Here is a 10,953-nt window from a genome sequence, read left to right on the forward strand (position 1 = left end):
TTAAAGTTCTTATTTCATGGTATAACTTTGGTATGCTTGGACCTAGAGTCTTCAAAACTTGACATGAAGGTTGGCCAGGATTAACAGATGACCACTGGTCATTTCAAGGTCATTCATTGAAGGTCAAGGTCACTGTGACCTTCAATATAAAAAATGTTAAAGTTCTTATTTCATGGTATAACTTTGGTATGCTTGGACCTAGAGTCTTCAAAACTTGACATGAAGGTTGGCCAGGATTAACAGATGACCACTGGTCATTTCAAGGTCATTCATTTGAAGGTCAAGGTCACTGTGACCTTCAATATAAAAAATGTTAAAGTTCTTATAACTTTGGTATGCTTGGACCTAGAGTCTTGAAACTTGACATGAAGGTTGGCCATAACTAGTTAGTAACCACTGGTCATTTCAAGGTCATTCATTTGAAGGTCAAGGTCACTGTGACCTTGAATGTAAAAATGTTAAAGTTCTTATTTCATGGTATAACTTTGGTATGCTTGGACCTAGAGTCTTCAAACTTGAAATGAAGGTTGGCCAGGATTAACAGATGACCACTGGTCATTTCAAGGTCATTCATTTGAAGGTGAAGGTCACTGTGACCTTCAATATAAAAATGTTAAAGTTGTTATAACTTTGGTATGCTTGGACCTAGAGTCTTGAAACTTGACATGAAGGTTGGCCAGAACTAGTAAGTAACCACTGGACATTTCAAGGTCATTCATTTGAAGGTCAAGGTCACTGTGACCTTGAATGTAAAAATGTTAAAGTTGTTATAACTTTGGTATGCTTGGACCTAGAGTCTTGAAACTTGACATGAAGGTTGGCCAGAACTAGTAAGTAACCACTGGACATTTCAAGGTCATTCATTTGAAGGTCAAGGTCACTGTGACCTTGAATGTAAAAATGTTAAAGTTCTTATTTCATGTTATAACTTTGGTATGCTTGTACCTAGAGTCTTCAAACTTGAAATAAAGATTGGCCAGTACTAGAAGATGACCACTGGTCATTTCAATGTCATTCATTTGAAGGTCAAGGTCACTGTGACCTTAAATGTTAAAATGTAAAAATTGTTATAACTTTGGTATGCTTGGACATAGAGTCTTCAAACTTGACATGAAGGTTTGCAAGCACACTTAGATGACCACTGGTCATTTCAAGGTCATTCATTCTAAGGTCAAGGTCACTGTGACCTTGAATGTAAAAATGTTAAAGTTCTTATAACTTTGGTAGGTAAAAATGTTAAAGTTCTTATTCCATGTTATAACTTGGTATGCTTGTACCTAGAGTCTTCAAACTTGACATAAAGGTTGGCCAGTACTAGAAGATCACCACTGCTCATTTCAATGTCATTCATTTGAAGGTCAAGGTCACTGTGACCTTCAATGTTAAAATGTTAAAATTGTTATGTATATGCATGCATTCAAAACATAACACAAGGTTTGCTCATGCCTTGAAAAGTACTTACATTTCATTTTGACCTTTGAACAATATTTCAGTAATTTAAGTATTGCATTGACAAAAACACGAAAGGTACTTTCCTGTCATTTAAATCAAAAATCCGGCTTCAATGCGGTCATCTCCGACCGCGGAACTCTTGTCTAATAAATTACCACACCCCACATTAAACCCCCCTCTCACCCCCCCCCCCCTAGCCCCCTACCCCCCCCACCCCCCTACCCCCCCCCATTTTTTTAAAACATCTAATAAATAACCCCACCCCACATTATACCCCCCTCTCACTCCCCCCTACCCCCCCACCCCCCCCAATTTTTTTTTAAACATCTAATAAATTACCACACCCCACATTATACCCCCCTCTCACCCCTCCCACCCCCCCTACCCCCCCACCCCCCCCCAATTTTTTTTTTATGCCCCCCTTCGAAGAAGAGGGGGTATATTGCTTTGCTCATGTCGGTCGGTCTGTCAGTCCGTCCACCAGGTGGTTGTCAGATGATAACTCAAGAACGCTTGGGCCTAGGAACATGAAACTTCATAGGTACATTGATCATGACTCGCAGATGACCCCTATTGATTTTGAGGTCACTAGGTCAAAGGTCAAGGTCACGGTGACCCGAAATAGTAAAATGGTTTTTGGATGATAACTCAAGAATGCATACGCGGCCAACAGGGCGAACTCTGAACAATATAACTGAAGCAACTGGTCTGTAATCCTAAATCTATAATTATCAGTCCAATGAAACATCATCCTTTGAGTAAAATACTGGTAAAGTGGATCAGTAAAAATATTATCAGAATATGATTTTTATTTGTATATTTTGTATATTAAATATTGTGTTAATATTTAATTTTGTTGATTAATATAAATATAAGCAGGACAGGGGATGTAATACACTATTATATCTTTCTTATATACAGGGGAAACAAATGCAATAAGTTAAAATTTCATGTTTAATGAATAGATGATATCACCCCACCCCCCCCCCCCCCCATTTTTTTTAAACATCTTATAAATAACCCCACTCCACATTATATCCCCCTCTCACTCCCCCCTACCCCCCCCTACCCCCCCACCCCCCACCGCATTTTTTTAAATCAGTCTAATAAATTAACCACACCGCCACATTATAACCCCCCTCATCACTCCCCCCCCTTACCCTACCCCCCCCCCTCAATTTTTTTTAAACATCTAATAAATTACCCCCCCCCCACACTTATTATAACCACCACCCTAATACCCCCCCACCACCCCCACCCCCCCCCCCACAGTTTTTTTTAAAACATCTTATAAATTAACCACACACCCCCCCACATTATATCGCCACTCTCCATTCACCTCTCACCCCCTAACCCCCACCCCACCCCCCCACCCCCCAATTTTTTTTGTTAAACAGCTAATAAATAACCACAACCCCACATTATTACCCCCTCTCAACCCCACCCACCACACCCCTACCACCCCCCCACCCCATACCTACCCGCCCCCACCCCCACCCCCCCCAATTTTTTTTTTAAACATCTAATAAATTACCACAACACCCCACATTATTACCCCCTCTCACCCCCCCACGCCCCCTACCCCCGCACCCCCTTTTTTTTTAAACATATAAGTTACCACACCCACATTATACCCCCCTCTCACCCCCCACCCCCAATTTTTTTTTTTTAAACATCTAATAAATTACCACACACCACATTTTACCCCCCTCTCACTCCTGTACCCCCCCCCACCCCCCACCCCCCCCCCCCCCCAATTTTTTTTTTTTTTTTTTAAACATCTTATAAATTACCACACTCCACATTATACCCCCTCTCACTCCCCCTTGATCATGACTGGCAGATGACCCCTATTGATTTTCAGGTCACTAGGTCAAAGGTCAAGGTCACAGTGACTCGAAATAGGACAATGGTTTCCGGATGATGACTTACATTAGGTCAAAGGTCAAGGTCACAGTGACAAAAAACGTATTCACACAATGGCTGCCACTACAACTGACAGCCCATATGGGGGGCATGCATGTTTTACAAACAGCCCTTGTTTATATACCAAATAACTTCTACAAGTATTCAACTTCCAATATAACTTTGTGGTCATTATATTAGGTGACAGACATATTACGTTCATTATGATATCAAAGCGAGAGAATAGTCCTGGGTCATATTCACCAAACAATTCTTAAGTCAAAGAAATATAAATATTCTTTAATTGCAATATTCAAGAACTTATTTAATGTTTAGGCAAACATGTTATCAAGCAATTTTATGAAATTCATTGATCATTCTTTATGAAGAATATTTTGTTAATGACAATCCTCTGTGGAAGCCTGTATACATTTAAACGCTGGACGTAGAAGTCGCACTGTCTCTCTGTCTGTCAAGCATCAGTTTCTGGAGTTTAGTGCCTAAACGCTTGCAGATATTGTCCTGATTTTTGGTGTGTGAGTCTACTTGCATGACTTACAGATAAAGTTCAAGTTTCGAGTTTTGTTTTGGCCAATTGATTGTTGGCAAAGTTGTGGTCCTAGCTTAGACTTATAAATTTGCTCAAGAATAACAGTTTTCCGGACTTATATCCCTTTACGCTTTTGGCCAACTACCTGATTTTTGGTTTGTGAGTCTACCAGCAAGACTTAAAGATCAAGTTTCAGTTTCTCTCTGGTCCATTGAAATTTGACAAAGTAACAGGCTTTTGATTTAGAATTTTCTTTAATAAACACTCCAGATTTTTTTCTGAAACTTTGAGATACTTACCTAATTTTTATTGTGGGAGTCAACCTGCATGACTTTCAGATCAAGGTCAGTTTTGTTTTGCTCCATAGGAATTTGAAAAAACTTTGGAGCTGCTCTGTGGCTTCAAAGTGCAGTAGATGGCAATGTGTTTTACAAACACAGCTCTTTTTCTTGGTTTAAAGTCTGTTGTTTATTATTAAGTCTTAGAATGGGTTGGTGGGCCCAACACCTATTATGTTTGAAATGGTACATGAGTTTTTCTTCCATGTGTGTTGTGTTTGTAGAGCAAGTTTACGAGCCTGTCCCTGGCATTCAAGACTGATGCCCAGACGCTGGAGAAGCGGTTGGAGATACAGGAACGGTCACGGGACATCGCAGAGCAGAATGTGGACAAGGAACTACAGGGTCTAAGAACAGGGCTCACGGTAGTTACACTCTCAGTCTTCTTACACCCCTGTTTGAAAAACTGCTGTATTATGGGAATTCTTGAGTGGGTGGGTGGTGGCATATATTTGTCAGTAGCAAAACTTGGACAGTGTTTCAAATTACTTAGCAAAAGTGATGAGCAGGATGTTTCTAATCAATTGTATAATAAATTTTATTAACTGCATATATAATGATCAACAGGTAAATATCTTGCAAAACACTACTTTAATTTGCCTGGATAACACATTTGACCTTTTCCTGAAAACTGATTTAATATGACTGACACAGTTTTCAAAGATCATAAACAGTATATGTATTACTTCATTGTAGAGTATTGTAAGTAAAGCTGTTGGAAAATACTTAAAGCAACTGAAAGCACGCCTTTTTAGTTCACCTGAGCACAATGTGAGCTTTTGTGATCGCCTTTTATCTGTCATGCAGCGTCAACATTTGCCTTGTTATCACTATAGAGGCCACATTATTATCCTATCTTCATTAAATTTGGTCAGAAGATTTGTCCCAATTATATCATGGATGAGTTCCAAAATGGTTCCGGTTGGTTGAAAAACATGGCCAATAGTGGGCAGTGCATTTTTTTTTATATGGCTATAGTAAAACCTTTTTAACACTCTATTTTCGGATCATCATGAAACTGGGTGAGAAGATTTGTGCAAATAATATTTTGAATGAGTTGGAAATTGACTCTGGTTGCTTGAAAAACATTGCCTCCAGGAGGCAGGGCATTTTTAGCTCATCTATTTTTTGAAAAAAAATTATTAGCTATTGTCATCACCTTGGCGTCGGCATCGGCGTCTGCGTCGGCGTCTGCGTCGGCGTCCGGTTAAGTTTTGCGTTTAGGTCCACTTTTCTCAGAAAGTATCATTGCATTCAAACTTGGTACACTTACTTACTATCATGAGGGGACTGGGCAGGCAAAGTTAGATAACTCTGGCGTGCATTTTGACTGAATTATGTGCCCTTTTTATACTTAGAAAATTGAAAATTTTGGTTAAGTTTTGCGTTTAGGTCCACTTTTTTCAGAAAGTATCAATGCTATTGCATTCAAACTTGGTACACTTACTTACTATCATGAGGGGACTGGGCAGGCAAAGTTAGATAACTCTGGCGTGCATTTTGACAGAATTATGTGCCCTTTTTATACTTTGAAAATTGAAAATTTTGGTTAAGTTTTGTGTTTAGGTCCATTTTATTCCTTAAGTATCAAAGCTATTGCTTTCATACTTGCAACACTTACTAACTATCATAGGGGACTGTGCAGGCAAAGTAATGTAACTCTGACTGGCATTTTGACAGAATTATGTGCCCTTTTTATACTTAGAAAATTGAAAATTTGGTTATGTTTTGTGTTTAGGTCCATTTTATTCCTACAGTATCAAAGCTGTTGCTTTCATACTTGCAACACTTATTAACTATCGTAAGGGGACTCTGAAGGCAAAGTTATGTAACTCTGACTGGCATTTGGACGGAATTATGGGCCCTTTATACTTAAAAAATTGAAAGTTTGGTTAAGTTTTGTGTTTTGGTCCACTTTACCCCTAAAGTATCATAGATATTGCTTTCATACTTGGAACACTCGCAAACTATCATAAGGGTACAGTAAAAGGACAAGTTGCATAACTCTGGATGTCATTTTTACGGAATTATGGCCCTTTTTTGACTTAGTAACTTTGAATATATGGTCAAATTTTGTGTTTCGATCCACTTTACTTCTTAAGTATCAAGGCTATTGCTTTCAAACTTCAAATACTTTCATGCTATCATGAAATTACTGTACCTGGCAAGTTGAATTTTACCTTGACCTTTGAATGACCTTGACTCTCAAGGTCAAATTATTAAATTTTGCTAAAATTGCCATAACTTCTTTATTTATGATTAGATTTGATTGATACTTTTGACAAAACTACTCTTACCTGACATACCACGATAGACTCCACCCAAACCATCGCCCGTGTCCCCCCCCCCCCCCCCCCCCCGAATCCCCCCTCTCTATTTTTTTTTTTTTTAAGATCATCTCACAAATGTCCACCACACCCTCACACTATACCCCCCCCCCCCCCCACCCCACCCCCTCCCCAAATTTTTTTTTTTTTAAAGGTTAAAAAACAAAACTATTTATTTTGATTATTTTATGTTTGAAATACCGTCCAACCATCGCACCCAAGAATCCCCCCCCCCCACCCCCCCTCCCCCCACCCGAATCCCCCCCCCCCCCTAAATTTTTCTTTTTTTTTTTTAGCTCACCTGAGCGATAGCTCGAGGTGAGCTATTGTGATCACTCAGCGTCCGGCGTCCGTCCGTCCGTCCGTCCGTCTGTCTGTAAACAATTTGTAAACATCTTCTTCTACTAAACCATTGAGCCAATTTCAACTAAATTTCATGTGGAGCATCCCTAGGTCATGGGACAAAAGAATTGTTAAAAAAAATTTGATCGCATAACCAAGATGGCCGCCATGACCATATATGGTAAAAACCTTAAAAAATCTTCTTGTCAGAAACCGCTCATTAGATTTTCAAAAAATTTCACAGGGATGACCTTTGAGGGCTCCCCTGAAAAAGTTGTTCAAAGAAATTTGATTCGTCAAAAAACATGGCCGCAGGAGCTCGTTGAACTTTGCATGTTTATTCGTTTTTGCCTATTTTGTGAAAACTTTCAAAAATCTTCCACATTTTTTGTCCGATCCTTTCCAAATTTGCACAGTGTCTTTATATCAATGAGGACACATTTAGCATGGTTCAAACAAGGGAAACAACTACGGTTTATGCATGTTCTTTTTATTACAGATTTGCCTCCCTTTAATTCATTCAAAATCTCATTTTACAGCAGAGATTCCAAATCTGACCTGTAAATGAGCCCCATATTTACTGCCAGTGCTAGGTTACCTTTTCCCATTTGATCATTCTTAAGTATTGGTCTTGTAATGCTGCTACTGCTTCTGCTACTGCCACTGCTACTACTACTACTACTACTACTACTACTACTACTACTACTACTACTACTACTACTACTACTTCTACTACTACTACTAGTACTACTACTACTACCACCACCACCACCACCACCACGTCTACTATTACTACTTCTACTACTACTGCCACTACTACTACTACTTTTACCACTACTACTACTACTACTACCACTACTACTACTACTACTACTACTACTACTACCACTACTACTACTACTACTACTACTACTACTACTACTACTACTACTACTACTACTACTACTACTACTTCTACTACTACTACTACTACTTCTACTACTACTACTACTACTACAACTACTATTACTACTACTACTACTACTACTACTACTACTACTACTACTACTACTACTACTACTACTACACCACCACCACCACCACCATTCACAGTGACAAAAAACGTATTCACACAAAGCCTGCTACTACAACTTATAGCCCATATAGGGGGGCATGCATGTTTTACAAACAGCCCTTGTTTCTATGGGATTTTAACCACAACTGTTCATGTTTATCTCCGACACATATTTTTAGGTCACCTGTCATGAAGTGACACGGTGAGCTTATGTGATCGTGTGATGTCCGGCGTCCGTTGTGCGTGCCTGCGTGTGTCCGTCTGTCAACAATTTGTTTGTGTAGACAGTAGAGGTCACAGTTTGCATCCAATCTTGATGAAATTTGGTCAAAATGTTTATCTTGATGAAATCCGGTTTGGGATTGTATTTGGGTCATCTGGGGTCAAAAACAAGGTCACTAGGTCAAATAAAAGAACAACCTTCTGTAGACAATAGAGGTCACAGTTTTCATCCAATCTTTATGAAATTTGGTCAGAATGTTTATCTTGATGAAATCTGGGTTCGGATTTTATTTGGGTCATCTGGGGTCAAAAACTAGGTCACTAGGTCAAATAATAGAAAAACCTTGTGTAGACATTAGAGATCAGTTTTCATCCAACCTTTATGAAATTTGGTCAGAATTCTTGATGTAATCTGGGTGGGATTGTATTTGGGTCATCTGGGGTAAAAATCTAGGTCAAATAAATAGAAAAACCTTGTGTTGACACAGTTTTCATCCAATATTTATGAACTGTGGTCAGAATGTTTATCTTGATGAAATCTGGATTGGGATTGTATTTGGGTCATCTAGTTAGGAACTAGGTCACTAGGTCAAATCATAGAAAAACATTGTGTAGACAATAGAGGTCATAGTTTTCATCTGATCTTAATGAGTCAGGTGAGCGATTCAGGGCCATCATGGCCCTCTTGGTTTTTTTTTTTTTTTAAGATCATCTCACAAATTACCACCACACCCTCACACTATACCCCCCCATCTCACCCCCCCCCCCCCCCCCCCAATTTTTAGCCGGATTTTTTTCGAAAAAATCTCGGCTTATAGATTGATGTTGTCGGGCGGGCGGGGGGGCGGGCGGGCGGGCGGGGTGGCGGCGTGCTCGAAAATGTTAAAGTTCTTATTTCATGGTATAACTTTGGTATGCTTGGACCTAGAGTCTTCAAACTTGACATGAAGGTTGGCCAGGATTAACAGATGACCACTGGTCATTTCAAGGTCATTCATTTGAAGGTCAAGGTCACTGTGACCTTCAATATAAAAAATGTTAAAGTTCTTATAACTTTGGTATGCTTGGACCTAGAGTCTTGAAACTTGACATGAAGGTTGGCCATAACTAGTTAGTAACCACTGGTCATTTCAAGGTCATTCATTTGAAGGTCAAGGTCACTGTGACCTTGAATGTAAAAATGTTAAAGTTCTTATTTCATGGTATAACTTTGGTATGCTTGGACCTAGAGTCTTCAAACTTGACATGAAGGTTGGCCAGGATTAACAGATGACCACTGGTCATTTCAAGGTCATTCATTTGAAGGTGAAGGTCACTGTGACCTTCAATATAAAAATGTTAAAGTTGTTATAACTTTGGTATGCTTGGACCTAGAGTCTTGAAACTTGACATGAAGGTTGGCCAGAACTAGTAAGTAACCACTGGACATTTCAAGGTCATTCATTTGAAGGTCAAGGTCACTGTGACCTTGAATGTAAAAATGTTAAAGTTGTTATAACTTTGGTATGCTTGGACCTAGACTCTTGAAACTTGACATGAAGGTTGGCCAGAACTAGTAAGTAACCACTGGACATTTCAAGGTCATTCATTTGAAGGTCAAGGTCACTGTGACCTTGAATGTAAAAATGTTAAAGTTCTTATTTCATGTTATAACTTTGGTATGCTTGTACCTAGAGTCTTCAAACTTGAAATAAAGATTGGCCAGTACTAGAAGATGACCACTGGTCATTTCAATGTCATTCATTTGAAGGTCAAGGTCACTGTGACCTTCAATGTTAAAATGTTAAAATTGTTATAACTTTGGTATGCTTGGACCTAGAATCTCAAACTTGACGTAAAGGTTTGCAAGCACACTTAGATGACCACTGGTCATTTCAAGGTCATTCATTTCAATGTCATTCATTTGAAGGTCAAGGTCACTGTGAACTTAAATGTTAAAATGTTAAAATTGTTGTAACTTTGGTATGCTTGGACCTAGAATCTCAAACTTTGCTCATGCCTTGAAAAGTACTTACATTTCATTTTGACCTTTGAACAATATTTCAGTAATTTAAGTATTGCATTGACAAAAACACGAAAGGTACTTTCCTGTCATTTAAATCAAAAATCCGGCTTCAATGCGGTCATCTCCGACCGCGGAACTCTTGTTTTTTTTTGAAACGGTTAAAAAACACAAATATTTATTTTTATTATTTTATGTTTGAAATACCGTCCAACCATCGCACCCAAGAATCCCCCCCCCACCCCCCCCCCCCACCCTCCCCCCCCCCCCCCCCCCCCCGGGATTATTTTTTTTTTCCTTTTTTTCGCATTTTTGGAAGATAATGTAATAAATGTCCACACCCCCACACAATGCACCCCTCTTCACTCCACCCCTCCCTCCTTTGTGATTGAAAATGAGAGTCCCTTCACCTTTAAAAAGAAAATAGATGAGCGGTCTGCACCCGCAAGGCGGTGCTCTTATTCCTTATATGGCTTTATATGGTTTTAGTAAAACCTTTTTGACTCTAGAGGCCACATTTATTGTCTGATCTTAATAAAACTTGGTCAGAAGATTTGTTCCTATGATATCTTGGATTAGTTGGAACATGGTTCAAGACTGTTGAAAAACACGTCCACCAAGGGTCGGGAATTTATCCTTATATTGCTATAGTAAAAACACGTCTACCAGGGGTGGTGAATTAATCCTAATATTGCCATAGTAAAACCTTGTTAGCACGCTAAAAGTTACATTTATAGTTCACAGGTCATTTCCTTAGTATC

The 10,953-nt window shown here is 39.2% G+C and overlaps 1 protein-coding gene across 1 annotated transcript in view; it reads left to right on the forward strand.

The window, feature by feature from the left end:
- The first annotated feature begins 4,470 nt into the window (after positions 1 to 4,470).
- The window catches only part of LOC127853002 (uncharacterized), a 102,729-nt gene continuing 96,246 nt past the window's right edge, over positions 4,471 to 10,953 (forward strand). The window contains exon 1 of the mRNA XM_052387120.1: positions 4,471 to 4,610. The gene's annotated coding sequence lies outside the window, so the exon portion shown is untranslated. The remainder of the gene's footprint in view (positions 4,611 to 10,953) is intronic.

This window comes from Dreissena polymorpha, chromosome 12 (genome assembly GCF_020536995.1).
Source record: "Dreissena polymorpha isolate Duluth1 chromosome 12, UMN_Dpol_1.0, whole genome shotgun sequence".
Taxonomy (NCBI): domain Eukaryota; kingdom Metazoa; phylum Mollusca; class Bivalvia; order Myida; family Dreissenidae; genus Dreissena; species Dreissena polymorpha.